Source organism: Balaenoptera borealis (assembly GCF_965194805.1).
Source record: "Balaenoptera borealis genome assembly, chromosome: 1".
Classification (NCBI taxonomy): domain Eukaryota; kingdom Metazoa; phylum Chordata; class Mammalia; order Artiodactyla; family Balaenopteridae; genus Balaenoptera; species Balaenoptera borealis.
In genome coordinates, this window is record NC_138860.1 from 110,480,264 (window position 1) to 110,501,414 (window position 21,151).

The following is a 21,151-nucleotide window of genomic DNA, read 5'->3' on the forward strand; positions in this document are numbered from 1 at the left end:
TGAGCTGGCAAGATAAGGTTGGAGCCAGGGTTCTGCCATGTCATAGTACTATTGTATCCACACCACTGACTTTGTCAAAGGAGGGGCCAGTGCTTCCCTGTCCAAGCAGTTTTTAAGGCTGGCCCTGCTGGATCTCGATGTGCCACCCTGGAATGCAATGGACAGTGGCGGACCTGCACAGAACTGCTGCTCCAGCTCGGAAAGTTTTCCCCAGTAACACTGCTCCAGCAAGCTTTTTGTGCATACTGCTTGGCCATCTGTCCTTGTCTACATGACAATCAGCTAATCAGACGTAAGATACAGCAACAGGTATTGAACTTCAGTTGACCCTTGAACAACACGGGTTTGTACAGCATAGGTCCACTTGTACACGGATTTTTTTCAATAGTAAATATTACGATCTGTTGGGTGAATCCTAGGATGGAGAAGCGTGTATACAGAGGAAACACAGACACGGAAGGCCCACTATAAATTATACTAGGATTTTTGACTGTTCAGAGGGTCGGTGTCCCTAACCCCCACGTTGTTCGAGGCCCAACTGTACATGGATCCTATTCTACTGGCTCTACCTGACCTCTCCTTACACACTCCTGATCCACAGCCCTTGTGATCTCTTCAGGGATCAGCCCTGATGTCTTCTTTGTTCTACCTTCTCTTAAGCATGAAGTCTTTAACCACTTTTCCCTCATCTATTCTGCAGCTGCCTAGTCTATCCTACATCTACTGCTTCCTTTCCCTGGCCAATTTCACTGGGTAACTTTACACCACAATTGAGATTAAGGTCTCATTTAGTATTGAGCAACGAAACTGTGCTCCTGCTTTCTTGTTGGGGAGATTAGGATGCAGTGGTCAAGGTGGGTAAAGAGACTGAAGTCCCTAGAAGGACTTCCTAACAACGCTGACCTTGGATTGGTTACTGTGTGATCCTTACACAGCTGTTTAATAGGTAAAGCATCATGGAAAGCAGGGAAAGATCTATCAACTTCAACCTGCCAGTCTCTAAGTACCCACTATGTCTAGATGGTAAACTAATTACTGAGAGATCAATAAATACAAAGTGGTAATTGGAAACAATGAAATGGGAAATTGTTAGAAATGCAAGACTCATGTCTGCAACAACCTGTATGATTTAAATAACAGGCTAATCAACCTTTTTTTTAAAACCTTGGATGGCAAAGATTTATTTTTTTAATCAAGAGATCAAATGTATATAGCAGATTGGGGCCTTTTTCTAATGCAGATCAAAGAAATATCAGCAATCATTGCACAGATGTGGGTTTCACTCCTCTGCTTTCCACCTCCATCTTTCATTCATTCAACAAATACGTGTCAGGCACTAGACTGAGTTACTCATATACAGGGTGGAAACTCTGGGATACTGTTTGAATCTCTGTGTGCTTCCATATAAGAAACAGCAAACAATATCTGTATCACTGCAAGAGAACCTTGGTCTGGAAATAGTGACTTCAGAGAAGGATTCAGCATAAGGCATGTCTAAGGGGGTTTCATTAGTGAGGTAGCAGAAGATGCCAAGGTGCAGTGGTCTCAGCCTGAGGCCGCTCAGGGCTGTGGACCCAAAGGCAGAGTTACAGCAGGGCTCTGCTACAGAACTGCCTGGAAGGTCACCTCTCTTCCCACTCGAACCTGAGGGCAAAGAAACCTAGTGGCTATTTCTTCAACTTAAACAAACCTTTGACCTGAAGGCGAGGGGGGCTCTCTTCACGCCCAAACAAAATCTGTCTGTCAGCTTTCAGGGAAACAAATACAAAAACCAAACATGCTTTTAAAAATCAACTAACTCATATCCCGAGAAAGATCTCACCTTGATTCCTTTGAGGTCTCATCTATTTAACTCCCCGACCCACTCTATGCTCCTTATTAATTATCAAAACTTACTTATGCACTAGCTATTTAGATAGTCTGCTAAGTTCTTATGGAAACAAGCAAACGCATTTTTTTTAATTTGCCAAAATCTGTTGTTCCCTTTCCCTCAGAAGCATGGAGAGTAAGTTCTTGTGGTTTCTTAGATGGATGACAGATTTTGATCTAATTAATCCAGAGCCCTGTGTGTAGAAATGACTGTAAAGCAAACATGTCTATTAACAAAAAGCAGTGATTACTGGTTGGCACTGGGCCAGTAACTCTACATAAGCAATGAATGGATGCCTACAACTGTCTCTCTGCCATATGGGTTCTGCTGTAGCAATGAATTTGATCCAATGCAAGGTTAAGAGATGTCAAATTTAACTGGGGTTTAATTGATACTGGTAAGCGGTTCTAAATAAAGAAACAGTGTGTGCACTATCAGAAACAGGCAAGATGGCAGGTTCTAGCCTCCCAGTTTGCTGGCAACTCAGTTACAGCCAGACATTCAAATTACTTTTCAAACTCAACTTTTTCAAATGTAACTTTTTTTTGGAAGTTGGGTTAATGGTTTATTAGCAGTTTACTGAAGCAGAACACTCTATCATTAATCAGGCTGTGGTTACTTCTCTCTTCACCACCAAGTTATTGAGTATACAAACCATGTAGAAAACTCAAATTCAACATGTCCAACATGAGCTCATTATCTTCCCTAAACTCACTCTTGCATCTGCATTTCCTGTTCAGATAATGGCCCCTCTGATTACCAAAGTGAAAGATCTCAAAGTCATCTTGACTCCTCCAACTTTCTCATCCCCAACATCCAATAAGCCACCGAGTTCCATCAATTCAACTTCTAAGTGGCTCTCACATGTATTTACTTCTCTCCCACAGCCAGCTGCTAAGCCCTCCTCGTCCCTCACCTGCTTTACAACAGCCTCCCAGCTAGAATGCCTGCCTCTTTCCTCCCAACTGCTGGACACCTTCCTGCTAAAAACCCCCTGATAGCTTGTTTTCTGTATCTCCCAAGACAGAATTCAGACTTTGCTCCAGCCACACTTATCCTTCCCCAGGCACATGCATGCATCTTTGTCTGCACTGTTCCCTCTGCTTAAAATACCCTCACCTTCTGCCCTAAATTTTTACCTGAAAATTAAGAGGGAAAAGCTCAAATCTTACTTTTCTGAGCTTTTCCCATCCTCAAGCAGAACTCATCTCCTCTTTCTCTGCTCCCACAGATCTTTGTTCATAACTTTATTATAGCACTGAACTGATGCATTAGAGCTGTGTTTATGTCTATCTGTCCACCTCAGTTATGAGTCCCTATGATTCCTACCCATCTCAGTTATGGAAAATCATGCCATTTATCTTGATACAGGCGTAACACAGTGTTGGGCCTGACTCTCTGGGGAGAGTGAAGAACACACAGAAGAGCATATTCAAGCCACGTGGATAGTCTTACTGAACCCACATTAACAACAACAGTACCCATCATCTCACCCATAGTGTGACAGGAGATAGCTCTTCTGCCGCAGATGGACTCAAGTTCAACTAGGTGTGTCTCTTACCAATTAGCAATGACAACAACGAATGTTTATTGAACACTACATTTTGCAAAACACTTTACAATCATTGTTTCATTTATTATTCAGAATAGTCCTATAGGGTAAGGATTTTTCTCTGCTTTTTTTCTCTTGGATTTGGCACTTATTGAATAAACCATAAATTGTCAATGAATGAATAACAAACTCACTATATTATTACACTGATTTTCTGATAAAGTAACCGAGAAGTAGAGAAGTTAAATAACTTATCCAGCTTTATAGAATGAATTATGTCCCTCTAAAATCCATATATTGAAGCCCTAACATCCACTATGACTGAATTTGGAGATAGGGCTTTTAATAGGTTAATTAAGGTAAATGACATCATAAGAGTCCTGTAGGATTGGTGGCCTTAAAAGAAGAGGAAGAGAGAGATCTCTCCCCCTCTCTCTCCATGCACATGTACAAGGAAGGGCCATGTGAGGACATAGCAATAAGGCAGCTGTCTACAAGCCAGGAGGAGGATCCTCACCAAAACCCAACCATTGTTGGCACCCTGATCTCAGATTTCCATCCTCCAGAATGGTGAGAAAATAAATTTCTGCTGCTTAAGCCATCCAGTTCATGGTATTTTGTTATGAAAGTTCAAACTGACTAACATATCAAGTTACTTAGGGCAATTAGAACATGGAAGAATCAAGATCTGAACCTAGATTAACAGATCCAGAACCTTTCCTCGGCTGCCTTGTAGTACTTACCAAACTATGTGTTGTGATCCTTTAGTGGGTCCTGAATTCAATCTAATGGTTCACAATCAGCATTTTTTTAGGAAATTGAATGGGCAAGTATAGACTAGAATAGAACTGAATAGAGACTACCAGAGTATATCACATGTAGAAAGGATGCTTTATTTTATAAAGCATTTGTTCCAAGAGAGTGTGGGGAAGTGTGCAGGGGTATAAGAACTGCAATGTAAAACATAATTCTTACTGTGAGTTATAGTCAAAAACATTTTTAAAAACATTGTGGGTTTCTTCTACTCTGCCTCACAAATAGCTCATTCATCCTACCTCTAGTCAGTCCTTTTCTGATGTAAGTAAAGGCCAGCACCACAGGTGAACCCCAATATTCATTTTCTTTATACAGTTTCTTAGTCACAGCTCATCCCAGCATGACACGGTTTGTCACTTAAGCTCTACAAATCACGTATGTGTGCGGCCCTACTCATTTTGTGCCATGATTTTTCCTTACAACAGAGCATGGAAGTGGGACCACAAGCTTGACTGTTCATCCTTACTCCCTGTTTCCTATGACCCTTACCTCACTCATCTCAGGGATAATCCATTATACGCACACACTAAATGTACATAAAATAAATTCAATTAATTGCTCCAATCAAGTATGTGATATCCACTGGAGAGTTTTCATGGTAGGCATCAGTGACCCACCTGTGAAAGCCAGGAGATTACTGGCAGGAAATTCAGTCCCTAAAAAGTCCAGACTCAGTTACAGGGACATAAAGCAGGCACTAGCTCTGTTTCTGGAAAATTTGGGTCTTCAAGCCTAGAATCACACCATCAATGGATTTTTTTTAATGCTGAGACAGTGTAAACATTCATAATTTTCTTTCTGGCTCTCTCTTGATTTCGGCATGGTAGTCAGGCCCCTTCACTGTAATGGGAGGAGGGTCTGGGATGTTCACCCTAGTGGGACAGGCTTGGTAGTGCAGGTTATAGTCAACTCAGGGACCATATCTGAGTATGGGCCAAATGGGTAGCTATCACCACAAAATGATCTGTGTGGATCCTGAGCATCGAGGCCAGACATGCTCCAGAAGGACAGGTATAGCATGTGCAGTCCATTGGTCAGCACCATGCACTGCTCTAAAGTGCACCTGTCTGACTGTGGAATAGCAGGAAGCCCTGTGTTCTGGGGTCGGCCCCAGCACGCTTGGCTTATTGCCTCTCCAATGTGCAGCTGACTCCATAAAGGGAGCCTCACACTGCGAGTATGTGTCCCAGTGGCAGAGGCCAAGCAGTTCTCCACCAAGGAGTCCCCTCTACCAATTTCTGGAGATAGTGCTTCTTCCTCTGGGTGGATATGGATGGGTCCCTCATGTGGGGGTGGGGAGTAGAAAAGGTGGGTTCAGCTCTCCCCCGACCCCTTGTTTCAGCAGCATCCTTTTCCAAGTTCCTATACCTTCTATGACCCAGCTCAGAACCTAACACAGGTTGGAGTTAGGGAAGAGAGCCTCTGGTCTATCTTATTATAATGTAAAATGCATTTGTTGCTTTTTTTTCTGACTGCCCAGCATCTACTCCATCATAATTTAGTAACAGATCCCAATTTCTGACAATCTACTCTCCTCTTGTGGTATATTATGTCTATTAACCAAGCAGCCCCATCATCCCCAGCCAAGGGGACAGACATGGGACCCTAACTGGCCAATCAGATACTTCCTTCCTAGAATTTGAATTGTGAGAATAACAGTGAAACAGTTAAAATTCCATTATTACTGAGGTAGCCCTTCATTCTGATAAGGCAGTTGGGTAGTTGTTTCTATCCAGAAATACTGGAGCTGCATGTTTCCTGTCTGATCCAAACCTGGTTCTCTGATCTCATGCGCAACTTGCACATCTTTCTATAAATATTTCTTTTGCTTCAATTAGCTAGCATCAGTTTCTATTGCTTATAACCAAAAATTCCTAACAGTTTCATGTACTAAGGACAAAGATTAGGCTTGGGGTTTGGGGGTTGGGAGATGGAGGGTGGGGAGAGTAATAAACCTACAAGTGGCAGAGAACCAAGCCCAATCAAGAGACTAGGAGCCAAGACTCCATAGGATTTATTTCTAAATCCTTACATACCTTAGTACCTGCTTTATACATAGGTGTACTCAAAACATACCTATTGAATTGCATTGTAGATAACATTTACAATAAAGTGGGTATAGCTAGGAGAGAGGGATACATGGTGGTGAACCTTTATTGTGAATAGTATAAATTTTGAAGGAAAGAAATTGCTCTCAAAAAAAGTTACCGTTACCGCCTAGCCTCTCTCACTCTCCTTCTATCTCTCTCCTACTCACATTCCCCCCACTTTCAACCACAAATAAAAATTTCAAAGCCTCATCTTGGCCCTCTCATTTGTTAGGGCAGAAAATGCAGTGTCTGTTACACCATGGAGTAAAGCATTGAAGCAATGTAAAATAAAACCAATGTAAAATAAAGACTTTTCAAAGAATTCCTAAATTCTGATCCTTTCTGATATTCCCCTGACTCCAGTTAATAAAAATAGCTACAGTTAATAAAACATTCTATCCACTCCTTTTCAACGCTGCCTATTATTCTCGAATGCTCAAAAGCCCCAGGCTCCCAGCCAGGTCAAAAGGTTTCACAAAACATCCACGAATTATTTCGAAGCAGTGAGACTCCCACAGCATGTCTCCCCGGAAGCTGTAAGGCAAGAAAATCCATCCTCTCTTTCTGATCGAAAGTCAGAATTCACTGGAGGAGATATAAAGAAACCACCAGATAAAGGTTTATTCTCATTTTTCACCTTCAACCTGTAATCCCGGGTGTGCTCCTCACCTAAGTATAGGAGCATTCTCTACCAGGAGAAGAACCCCAACATACCTTCTATGACAAGGTATTTTCAGCTTCTTTTTATAACAACTACAAATTTGGTTTAAAAAAAAAAACAACAACAATTCCATTCTCCAGTATGCTGGAGAGCACTAGTAGTTTTCTCTCCCAAGCACTGAAGGGAGAAAATGCTCCCACCTTAGCCCTTTCGTCTATTCTCTTTCAATCAGACTTTAGCAGGTTCAAGTTGAGCCTGCTGAATAGGAGCCTCTGTTCACTCCCCTGTCAAACCAAACCTGTGTGTACAACCCTTTGGCTTTGCTGGATGCTGTCATAATAGTGTGGTCCCTACAATCAACACAGCATGTACAGCGTGAGCCAGCCACCTTTGATTCCTTATCCAAAACCCTGCTTCTTCAGGTGTGGATTGTGACTTTAGAGTGAGACCCCCTAAACCCCAAACTCCTGGAGCTGCTCATTTATATAATTCCACCCTTGTTTGGTCCCAACCCTTATTTGGTCAGCATTACATTCCCTGCTGACATTGCCAACAGCAAAAAGGCTTTGAAAGTCAAAAGGTAATAGGTTCCAGGGAAGGCCAACAGGGACATGCAAATAACTCTGCTTTAATATTCACATTTTTTAAATCAAATCAAACTTTTTGGTAAACAGACTCTACACTCTCCCAATAATTCAAAACCCTAAATTACTAGTTTATCTCCTCCTTTTACTAGGCTGCCTTCAACAAGTGTGTGATAGTTTTGTCAGAATCAAGTGTCCAGAATCTATTTGCTTTGTGGATTCTTCAAATTATTCTTCATCCTGGTCTGGAGAATCTCAAAAGTTGGAGGAGATAGTGGGGTATTTTTTTTTGCTTTGTTTCTACTGCATAATCCTAGTATATGACAATAAAAAAACAATTTTAAGCCAATTGCATATTATAAGTACCACTTCCTGAGCCCATAACATTTCACATTCATTCATTAAGAGACGTTCCTTGAGCACCTATTTTCTGCCAGGCTTTGTACTAGGCACAACACAGGAAACAGTAAAGTGGATGATGGATTTTTACATTTTAGCACTTTGAATGTGCCACTGGCCATCTTCACCTTGTGAAACAATCTCCTTAATTAGCATAAAGTCTTTTTTGTAGAGATTGCTTTGCTGTCCTATTTCTAGGTAAAATTAGAACTTCCGTTAGAGCCTGCATTTCCACTTAGGCTTCTATCAGACTTGGGCTTTTAAAAATTATGATATTTTATTGCAGCAAATTGAGTCCTCAGGCCAGATCCTTCTACAGCAATTACAATTACAACAAAAAGTCTATTACAACAGAAAATATTCCAAAGTCCTGTTGATGGCATATAGAGGGAGTGCTCAGTTGACTTCTAAATGTCTTCCCACTGGCAGTGACTAGGAGCCACATTAGCTGGTGGATCTCTGTGGCAGATTCTGTCGCTATTGTCCCCTCTCCTCACCATTGCAATGTGCAGGGTTCTCTTCCTGGAGAGATTTTTACTGTAACTAACATCCTCTATAACCCCTGTCCAATTTCTTCTTCAGGGTGATCTAAGACATCAGGGAGCTAAAAATTAACCAAAAATAAAGGAGGAAAATAGTTCTCAACTCTTCAAATACAGCCTAGTCTCCTTCACTGGGTGATCAGAATGCTGCTAAGTCAGGCCCTAACCCAACTTTCCCATCTCATCTTCCTTAATGGAGAATTCTGGTCAACTGCTCAGCTCAGTACCATCCAAAAGGGCCCTATGCTTTCTCATCATGAGTCCTTCGCTCAAAACATCCTCACCACATAGAATATCCTTCAAAATTCTAACTATTCTTTAATACTTAATTCAAAAACCACCCCCTTAAAAAAGCCCTCCCTTAACTTCCCCAGACTGACATCATCATACTCACCTTTTCACAAATTACAGTAATTACACAGCTGAAAGACATTGAGGGTCTGAGTTAGAACAATGGTAGCAGGAATGCACAAAAGAGAATAGATTCAAAATCCATAATGGTGATCAAATGATCAGGGCTAGATGGCTGATGGTGGATGTAATTATGGCTGCTTCTTGCCAGAAATCTGTTTGGGAATGAGGCTGAGGCCATGGACAGAACCTGAAGCTTTTTCCTTACAATTCCTACTAAGGTACAATATTTAGAATCTGAGGCAGAAATGACAACTGTTCTGACCTAATGGGAAAATTCTCAAGATTTTGTATTTTCCCAAAGGAAGTAGGAAGTAAAGAAACATCTTCATAGCACAGAGATCTGCTGCTGTCTCTAATTACAATAATCTCTCATTCTGAAATTACTTTTTTTCCTCCTCACTGGTTCTTTTATCACAGACACCCAATTTGAAATCAAAGATAACTGACGTCACCTCTGCCTTTTTCATTACTTGAAGTATGGGAAAGGGAGGATATACCTTTCATGGCCCTTGAGCCATACACGTGCATGTCTCAGTCTGTCTTGACTGAAATAAATTTGCTACAATCACTGTTTTTACAATATGCTAAAGATATATTACCAAAATAAGCTTGCTCCTCCACAGAGAAAGTGAGCCGAAGGCATTGTATTCCATCTTTACGGTGAAATGCAGATTTCTCATTGAAAGACTAATCTTCAGTTTCAAAAGACTGAACAAAATGGTGCTTAAGAAGAATTATAGTTGGTTAAATATAAGCTGCTAAAAACATCAAGGACGAGAATATTCTTTAAGTATCCAAGCGTATTCATCTGCTTATGATTTAAACAAAATTTTTTCCAGCAGATCTTGTCCCAGTATTTTCTTCTGAGATCAGCAAACAAAAATCAGTTAAGTATGCTGACCCAGAGCCTTCTTTACCTAAATGGCCTTATTTCTCCATAACTGTATCTATAAGAGATTGCTTCATAGTGGCAAGATTGGCCCCTCCCTTGGCCTTGACATCTCACTAGCAGAATTGAAGGGCCACTGGTAAAAACTCCCCTCCCCTGGCCTGGACCCACTTACAGCAGAACTGAAGGGAGTCCTGGTGTGACATTCATGCTCACATTCACTCAACATCTCCTCTCAGACCATTGCTCACGGACAGAGACCAGTTTAAAGAGACTCTGCTTAAAACTAATTATCCATCCCTTCCTTAGAATACTTAGGGACCAATTTCAATGCCTTTCATCCCTGTCACCTACCCAGCCTCATATAGTTTTCTCTATCCCCCAATCTATCCCATCTCCTTTCCCTTCACCACCCTCCAAACCCTTTCCCTGGGTCCTCTGGAACTCATGGTCTGTCAAGAGTAAAAACAGCTTCTACTCAACTTCTCTGAATATACTAAGTTCTCAATCCAACTGAAATCTCAAGTAGATCTTCAAGGCACTGCTTCTGCTGCAGCTCTCCCAAGTGGTGGATGTTTGTTCTCTGATACCATTTGTCCTGAAGGAGGTGGTCAGTCTCTTCATTTCTCATTGCCACTTCCAGACCAGTATTCTGATTCTGCCCTACAAACTTCAGCTATACCACCCATACTTCTCCTTGCAATGATCTACTTTCCTCTCTGCCAACTACTCTCATTAAATGAAAGGATTTGTCTCTTACTCACTGTCTTTCTCTCCACTTCTATTTCCATAATAATTTTTGGTGGATTCAATGGCCACACAGATCTGTCGGATCCTTGATCTTTTCACCTGCCATTGACATTATCCTGTACCCCACCTCAGCTACTTGCTTCCATAATCAAACCCTCTCTCTTTTCATCACCAATAATTTCACTCCTTCAAATTTTCAGTTTCAAGTATTCCTCTAATTATAAACCATGATCTTTTCAGCTTTTCTTTTACCTCAACTCCAACAATGCTTTGGCTCCCCCAGAATATCCAAATCATTGGTCTTACCACTCTTGTACTGCCTGTCCATCAGATTCTCACTTCCCCCCTTCCCCAGCTTAAATTCCACTTCTAAAATCACTCCCTCATATACACTCTCAACTCTCCTGCTCATCTCTCCCACCATGTACTCAGCTGATAAAACTGCAGTCCTGGTTAAATTCAGCTACTCTGTGCCTACACCCAAACCAAGACTAAATGCTAGAGAAAAACACTCAATCCTTCTGACTAATCCCATTTTAAAATCATGACCACAAACTTCAGCTACGTCCTCAACAGTAACCAGGAATTCCAACATATTGTCCTGGCCAATTCATCCTCCTGCCCTCTAAGACAAGTATATCTCACACACTCTTTGCTCAGAACTCCAACATTTCCAATACATTCCTCTCTCAAGTGATAACATCATTTCTTATTTTATAAATTAAAAAGGAACAGGCAGAAGAGAACTTTCTCATCCTGCAACCAAATCTGGCATCCTATCTGCTGCTGTGCCCACACTTTGGTTGTCCTCCTATCATGGTGACCGAGCTGTGTGTCCTTTCTGAGGCCACCCCCTCCTCTTAGGAGGTTGACCAATCTCCCCTTGCCTGCTCAAGGACTTTGGCACAGCAACAATCTCGTCTCCTGAATAAGCATTTTGAGTTTACTACCAGATCACACGTATCAGCGAACAAAATTGTAATATTCTCCTTTTGAAAAAAAAAAGCCTTCCGTTGACCCTGCATCTTCCTCCTCTTCCTGTTAACTCTCCTCTCCACTTCTTGGCTCCCATTCACAACAAAACTATTCAAGTGTCCATGCTCTCTGTATCCAATTTCTCACTCCCATTCTTTCTTGAACCCCTTCCATTCAGGTTAAGTCCCCTGAATGTTAAGCATCTTACTAAAACTGCTCCTTTCAGGGTCTCTAAAGACCTTCTGAATTGCCAAATTTAAGTCTTTTCTTAGTCATCATCTAATTTGGCTTTTCAGCATCATTTAATAACTTCTCTCTCCCTCTTTCTTGGAACACTTTGTTTTCTTGGACTTGGAATATCAGATGTTTCTGGTTTTCTTCTTACCTCACAGTTACTTCCAATCTCATTTACTGGATTCTTCACTCCATCCAAGACTCAGTCCTCAGACCTCTTCTCTCTCAACTCTCATATCTTAATCCTTCCATTGTTTTTGATACTGCCTATGTGTTGATGGCCCCAAATTCATATCTCTGTCCCTTAACTTCTCCCATAAACTTCATATACGTATATCCAACTCCCTACATGACATTTCCACTTGGATGTCCAACAGGAATCTCTGCAGATATACTGCAAAACAATCAAAGATTGTTGGGTCACAGGGTAGTTCTATTTTTACTTTTTTAAGGAAGCTCCGTACTGTTCTCCATAGCAGCTGTACCAATTTACAGTCCCACCAGCAGTGTAGGAGGGTTCCTTTTTCTCCACACCCTCTCCAGCATTTATTGTTTGTAGATTTTTTGATGATGGCCATTCTGACTGGTGTGAGGTGATACCTTGATTTGCATTTCTCTAATAATTAATGGTGTTGAGCATCTTTTCATGTGCGTTTTGGCCATCTGTATGTCTTCTTTGGAACAATGTCTGTTTAGATCTTCGGCCCATTTTTTTGATTGGATTATTTGTTTTTTTGGAAATTGAGCTGCATGAGCTGTCTGTATATTTTGGAGATTAATCCCTTGTCAGTTGCTTCGTTTGCAAAGATTTTCTCACATTCTGAGGGTTATCTTTTTGTTTTGTTTATGGTTTCCTTTGCTGTGCAAAAGCTTTTAATTAGATCCCATTTATTTTTGTTTTTATTTTCATTACTCTAGGAGGTGGATCAAAAAAGATCTTGCTGCAATTTATGTCAGAGTGTTCTGCCTATGTTTCCTCTAAGAGTTTTATAGTGTCCCAGCAATCCCATTCCTGGGCATATACCCAGAGAAAACCATAATTCGAAAAGATACATGCACCCCAATGTTCACTGCAGCACTATGTACAATAGCCAGGACATGGAAGCAACCTAAATGTCCATCAACAGAGAAATGGATAAAGAAGATGTGGTACATATATACAATGGAATATTACTCAGCCATAAAAAAGAACAAAACAATGCCATCTGCAGCAACATGGATGGACCTAGAGATTGCCATACTGAGTGAAGTAAGTCAGACACAGAAAGACAAATATCATATTATACCGCTCATATGTGGAATCTAAAAAAAAAAGGCAGGGGATACAAATGAACTTATTTACAAAACAGAAGTAGAGTCACAGATGCAGAAAACAAACTTATGGTTACCAGGGGATAAGTGGGGAGAAGGGATAAATTGGGAGATTGGGATTGACAAATACACACTACTAAAATAGATAACTAATAGGATCCTTAACAGGATCCTGCTGTATAGCACAGGGAACTCTACTCAATACTCTGTAATGGCCTATATGTGAAAAGAATCTTAAACAAAAAGAGTGGATAAAAGTATATGTAAAACTGAATCACTTTGCTGTACACCTGAAACTAACACAACATTGTAAATCAACTACTCCAATAAAAATTAAAAAAAAAAAAAATCAAAGAATCCCCTGCCATCAATGACCAATAACCATGAGAAGGTGGTTAACTTCACTAGTAATCAGGTTGTGGCAAACACAAAGCACAATGCATTTTTCCTATCACATCATTATTACCAGTTGGTTGTGCTGCTATGAATATTCATGTGCATGTCATCAGTGCACGTGCACACACACTTCTATTGGGAACTGTGGGGTCATAGGGCCCGCAGAAGTTCACCTTGAGAAAATGCCAAACATTTCCAAAGCCTTTATATATTCTCAGCAGTGTTTACAATTCCCTATTTTTAACATCCTTGTCACCACTACCAGTCATATTAATTTTCATCATTTTGCTGTGTGTTTAGTGTTATGATGTCATGTTTTTGATTTGCATTTTCTTGATTAGTGATGAGGTTGAAAACTTTTACCATTATTGGTCATGCAAACTAAACTATAATATTTAGGGATGCAAGCTTAGCTAAGTAGTTAAATTATAAAGAAAACCAATGAAAGGATTACCATAAAAAATTACCATAAAAATTGAGGGAAATGGAAGATAAAATACTAGGAGACATGCAGAAGGTAAGGGGCTTTCTGAATGCTGGCAATACTGTCTTTTTGCTCTGCGCAGTAGTTTACACAATGTTCACTCTGTGATAAGACATTGGGCTATAAAGTCTTGTTTTGTATACTTCTCTATATTTATTTTATCTTATAGTAAACATTTCAAATGGAAGGTTAAGTAAACAAAATGAGTATTATCTGAATACCAAGTGCTAGGCTGTATGACAAATACCGGGAATTCAAAGATTAATGAGGAAGGTTCTTTGCCTCAGGTTACTGTGAATCACACAATGAATTGGTGGCGGCATGAGTTGTTCCTGGAGTACTGAGAACCTGTGAAAGATGCCAAGGAGAGGGGGGGACTTGTGATGGGCCTTGAAATGTAAGTGGGACTGAATAAGCAAAGAAAAGGAAGAGGCACCGTGGACACCTTTTGATTTGTAACTAGGGCCACCTCCCAGTCAATGCACACACTGACACTCAGATGCCCACAGTCACACACACACACTCTCTGTATTAGTTGCCTAGGGCTGCCATAACAGAGTACCACAGATGGGGTGGTATTGTCTCACAGTTCTGGAAGCTAGAACTCTGAAATCAAGGTGTCACAGGGTTGTTTCTTTCTGAGGTCTGTGAGGGAAGGATCTGCTCTAGGCCTCCTTAGTTTGTAGATGGCCAGCTTCTTCCTGTGTCTCTTCACATGGTCTCCCTTATATGAGTGTGTCTGTCAAAATTTTCCCTTTTGATAAGGACACCAGTCATATTCGATGGGGGTCTACCCTGATGACCTCATTTTAACTTGATTACCTCTGTAAAGACCCTATCTCCAAATAAGGTCATATTCTGAGGTACTGGGAGTTAGGACTTCAAAATATGAATTTGAGGGGGGACACGATTCCACCCGTAACACTCACATGTACACACTTACAAATTCATACATACATGTACTCCCATGCATATACACAATCACACATACACACACACATTCACACACAGACTCACTACACATACTCTCACCCACATCCATATATATACACAAACACTCCCACACACTCACACTCATACACACACTCACATATTCTTGAAATACACTTAGATACTTGCACCCTTGCACATCCAGATTACCTTTCTTACACACGTCTCACATTTGTAGGGGATCTGTCCTTTCTCCCACTCTGCCTCCCAAGGACCCTGTCACCTTAGGCAGGAATGTGACCTGAGCCAAGGAAAGCAGAGCCTTCACCGAGGATGAGTCAAACTGGAACTAAGGAAAGATCCCCTTACTCTCCGGTGGCAAATTTGGGAAGATGCATACCAGGCCACTGTGAGAAACCCTGTCCCAGGTCACCTGTGGGAAAAGCCTGACTGCCTGAGGAAAATGAAGGAGACCCACATGACAGAAGAAGAAAGTGAGCCTCAGTGACCCTCACTCCCAGGTTCCAGCCACCCATGGGGTCAGCTGCACCCTGACTGGCTCACAGTTCAGTAGTCCCCTTTCCTGACCACATTAGGTGGGTTGGTTTTCTGTCACTTGTAATTTATAGAAGTCAGATTCCTTAAAAGGGTTTTTTCTAAAGGAAGCCTAGGAGGCCTGAAAGATACTGTGATGACAGAAGTTACTGACCAAGAGGGAACTTGTCACCATGCCTGGGTTTTCTTTTCTTTTTGTTCCTTCTTCTTTTAATTGAAGTATAGTTGATGTACATTATTGGCTTCAGATGAACACCACAGTGATTCAACATTGAAATACATTACGAAATAACGGATCACCAAGATAAGTCTAGAAACCATCTGTCGCCACGCAAAGCTTTGTTCCATTTTATTATTCCAGTGCCTGTAACCGCACTGCTTTCTTTCAGCACTTCACCAATCTTGTTTCCCCGTGAAAACTTTGCAGTCCTCCCGTCCCCTTAACACGGAAGGTCTCTATTTGCATGCCAATCTCTTCAAAAGCATATAATGCCCACCCTATGAAAAGTAGTTTACCATCATTTTATCCCCTAACTCAGAACTTTGATTGTTTTTCTCATAGCACATTATCACAATTTAGAATGATTTTATTTGTGTGCGTTTACTTAGGTTTATCTCTCTTTCCTACTAGCCTATAAGGCCTGTAGGACAAAAACTGGTTGTCTATTGTTCCCCATTTTATCCCTGGAACCCAGCACCTTGGATCAGTGTGGTGATCCAAGAAGATCAGTGGAAGAGAAGAGAGAGAAAGGAGGGAGAAGGATGGATTCTCCATTCCTGCATTAACTTGCCAGCTGTGCCCCCAAATCCAGGCCTTCTGCTAAGACTGTTTTCAGTTGGCAATTTCACCGTTGCTACCTATGCCTCTTGCTCACTGAAGGCTGTGCTGCGTCCAGCTCCTCCATGACTCTTCCCCTTAGTCTCCCAGGCTGCTCCCCAGGAACGGCCCTGCTGTGTGACCTGCTTGCTTTAAGGGCATGGTGGCTGGGCCCTTAGTCTTAGCACAGTCACAGGTGGGTCGCTTACCAGGCATTACCTTGTTCTGGTTTGGGCCAAGGAGAAAACAGGCTGAAAACTTTCAAGCTACTGAACAAGTTTTAATCACCCCACCCCTCCATTTTTGCGATTTCTTAACCCTTAAGGCCACAGGCAATGATGGATTTGAGACAGAGCAGTGAAGAGCAATATCTTGCTCATTCAATATCTTGCACGTGAAACATGCACAGTGACCAGTAACAGCCTGGACAGCCTCTTTGGGGCTGAGGACAGAGGACTGCTTTAACGTCCCTATTCACAAAATCCTGCTGGGGGAGATGGGGGCTGTTTTTCAAAGTAACACATGTGGGAAAATTACTGTGGTTTGTTAACATTCCAGAGTCTTCGATACCAAAGCTCTCATTTACCACAAGGAGTCCTCCAGGGGGAAAAAATAGTTGGCTGTGGTGTTTCTAACGCACCTGCAAACCACATTCCCTCCTCCCTTTCCTTTCAGATACTCAATCTCTGGAAAACCAAACTGGCAAGTTACCGGCAATTCAGTACCATGCAGTATCGCGTGTCAGAAATTAGTATGGAATGTTACACTCACTTTGCCCGTAACTTTTTATAGCCTTTAAATTGCCATCTCTCTAACTACACTTCTTCAAACAATATTGCCATTTGAGTGGTATCAATCAGACAGGGTTGCCCTTTGATGTCAAAATTCTCAGAGTCAGCCCATGTGAATAAATTCTGATTACTTCTGTATTCCAAAGAGAAAATGTATTTTTTTTAGATCATGGTCATGAGCTGTGAGTGGCATTTAATAAAAGATAATATTGACTTCTCATTTGTAGGTGTCTGGTGCTAAAATTAGTGTATTTTGCTAACAGAACCAGCCCAAGCCTAGCTCCTTCTTAGCCGTGGCCTTAACACTCTATTGTTTTGCCTAATTCCTAATTCTAAGCAACTCTCATGACCTAGTTTGTTTTGCTGATTAAAAAAATGCACCGGTTTAAACTTCACATTTCAGGTCTGATCGTTGTGGGACAAAGTGGCTCATAAATCTTCGCTAGGCTACTAGTAACTAGGGAGAAGTCGCTTTCTTCAGTAAACATCCCCTGCTTCTCAGTAATAGGGTGCCTTCCATCACCCAGAGGTTTTTTCCTTTTAATTGAGTGTTTGTTGAAGCATGACTCTGAGATAGGAGGCCTATTCAGGAATAGAAATTGCAACCCAAAGTGCCCATTACTTACCTGAGACAGGGCCTGAGACCAACTGTGCTTTCCAGAGCCTGGACACCCTGGCAGGTGGATTCAGACTGCGGGGCTGGCTGGCGACATTGCCGAAAATCATGGGGATACAGGAGGATGAGGGGAGCCTAGGTCTGGCTAATCTCTCCACCCCGCTGGAAAAGCTGAGGGGAAAAAATAATGCAGCCACTCTGTCTTTGCTCTCTACCTTAAAAAAAAAAAAGAAAAAAAATTCAACTTCTCTGCACACCAGAACAACACATCTGTGGTTTTCTAACCCATTTTTCCTCTCTAGGAGTCAGGAGTCCATTTTCAAAGCTTCCCATGCTTGTTGAAAAGAGAACTAATAGTTTTTTGAATCTCCATTTTGAGCCTGGCATTATATTAGCTGCTTTCAGTATATCGTCTTAATTCTTTCAACAGGGCAATTTGCTTGATCCACATGTTATGAACAACTATGAGAAGGACCTTTACTCTGTCTTAGCTCTCCTTGTCCTGACCTCCTGGGCCCCATTTTTCCTAGCCCACAGCTCTTCTTACACATCAACATGGATGAGGTTTTACTTTGAATTGTTCATCCTTCCAGGAATGACAGATGTCGGATTAAACTGCAAAATCCCTCAACTTTATATTCACTGCCTTCACCTCCAATCAATAACCGCGTTCTGGTGCTTCTCAGCAGGAGGACTCCTCATTACCGCCCTCCTCAGCAATGCTCTCCTCCCGGCCCCTCAGAGCTTACACTGTTTTGCACATACACTTCTCACCCCTGATGTGAAGCAGTATAGTGTCTTCAAATGTGATTTATTTGAATTCTAGCAGAAACATCTGAGGTGCATCTGGGTGGTCCCCTGTCCAGAGCTGAATCTTGCCAGTGCTATAGAAATGGGTTATTACTGATCCCTAGAATAGTTAACAGCTTGTCTCTTGGCTGGGATGATTTACGATGACCTCTCTGTGGTATCCAGCATGTTGTGAGCCCTCTGCCTTCAGACAAAATGGCTCCAATGTCACAAATCTCTGCCCACACAAATACTTGAAGGTTGTTCTTCCCTCTATGCTCCAACACAGCAAAACCTCTGCTTTGATCCGTGTCCTCACTGCCCTATCCCTATGCCCACCCCTTCTCTGTCACTGGGCTCCTGAAAGTCCCTGTCCTTCTCACTATCACCTATACACTCTTCAATAACAGCTAAAAACCCTCCTGAGAAGGGCATGGCTGCTGAGCTAGGTTTTCAGAGGATGGGAACACCCGGTGCACCACCCTCAGGAGAAACATGGGTCCAGGAAGGAAACGTGCCTGTCGACATCCTGATCAGGAAGTGTTTCTCGATATGAAGCAGACCCCAACTCTAAGAAGCTCTAGTGAAAAGGAAGCTTATTATTAGTATTTAAGGGAATAGTACAGAAACCAATTTCGGGCAGTAATGCCAGAAACTAGTGCCACACTAACTCTCATCTCCAACCCAAATATCTGCCCCATTCTCCTCTCTCGTAATCAGCTCCCTCTGCCTGCTGTTTTATGCCTATTCTCATAATTTTGACAATATGAGCCCATGGGTTGGGCTACCTGGAAGAATTAGCCTTAATTTCACAGGGCTTAAATCTTCAACACCTCACTGTATTGTCAAACTGTATATAGAAAAGTAATCTGATTGGTTCCGCTTGGGTCAGGTGATCACCCCTGGTCCAATCAGCTGTGGCTGGTGCATTCCACTATGGGTGTGGCTACTGAAGTCTACTTCTGCAGCAGCAACTAAGGGTGGAAGGCACCTCCAAACAGAGGAAGTAGGCAAATCAATTGTGCCTAGAACGGGAAACTCTCAGTAGCTCAGTATTCTGGAAGCTTAAAGAACAAGGAAGAGAATGCTGCAAAAGAAGTCTGGTTTCTTGCTGGCTAATTAGTATTCCTAGACATGGCTCTATAAATTGTTGTCTGGTGTTAAATCATTTTAAAATATTTTTATACTTTCAACCTTTTTAAAATTTTACTAAAATTTCCCCCCATTATTTAAAAACATTATCAACTGATTGGTGTCTCAGGTGGGGGGAAAGAAAGAAATACTCCAATCAAGCCTTTCTTCTCAAGCATTTCCCAATGACTCTATCAGGACCTCTCTCCCTACTCAAGGTAGTTATTTTTGTCAGTATTCTCTACACCAAATGTCTAACAATTTCATGTAGTCTTTTTCTACTTATCTGTACCATGGAGTCTGCCATAGGTTTACAAATTGTGTACTTAATTCCCAAACTAGTTTGCAAGCTTTTAAATGTCAAAACCTGCTGTTTTTATTTTCTTGCTTCTGTATTTCCTTGACTGTCATATTAGGTATTTAAATAGTTATCAGAGATTGATTTTTTGGGCATCTATTACAATGGACTTCAACATTTTATTACAATTCAGTAAATAACCTCCGATGACATGTATTATCTACTACTCTTTTAGTTACAAATTGTAGAAATCAGCTCAAACTAGCTTAAGCAAAAAATGAGAATTTCTTGGAAAGATGTTAGAGAATGTCGCATCTAAAACATGGAAAGGGCAGAGATATAAGATGGGTAAAAGGTCAAGAGAACTCAGAGACTCAGAGTCTTTCTCTCCATCTCCCCCTCTCCCCTCTCTCCTTCTCCCCCTCTCTCTGACTTTCTCAGTCTTGGTTTTCTCTCACCTTTACTCCCGACGGTTCCTGAGTTTAACATCTACATCTTCTACTGCTGGAGCAGACCTGAGTGACTTTCTTGGTTTGAGTTTTAAAATGCAGGGATAGGACACTAGTTGGCTCAGTTTGAGTCAGGTGGCCACCCTTGAATCAGTAAAGTGTATCTGGGGATCTGGATGAGCTGTGGGCTTTAAGAACATGGCTTTGCCTACATGGACGGAGGAGAACAGCAGGTCCCAAAATAAAAGGTGTTTAAGTTAGGGTAACACTAACTACTGGAAATTGATAAGCCCCTAAACCTCTGTGGTTTAACATGATAAAAGTTTATTTCTCACTCATACACAGTTCTGGTCAGATGACCACAGGGCGCCCAGGAGGAACAGGGAGCATGTTTCAGTGGACGTATACAGTCTCTATCACAAGAGGCATAATGTTTCCTAGGGAAGGGGATGGAGGAAAGGGCATTCTTGGTCTCCCAAACAAGAGGTGTTCATTACACTGGACATGATAACGTCAGTCCATAACACAATTGTCAGGGAATAATTATCTATGAAAAAATCTACAAACAGGCAAAAAAGATATAGATACACAAAACTGAACATGAAATTATGAAAAAACTCAAGGAAAACAGGAAAAATGGGGGTTTCAAGAAAATGTTACAAACATTCACATGGACCATCCTGAGAAATGTTCTTGTTTGATGATCTATGATGTTACAGAGTTACAAAGTAGCAGGTTGTTTTCCTCCTCCACTGTTCCAGAAAATGATAAAATCACTTTATTTGTATACATATTCACTCCAGAAATC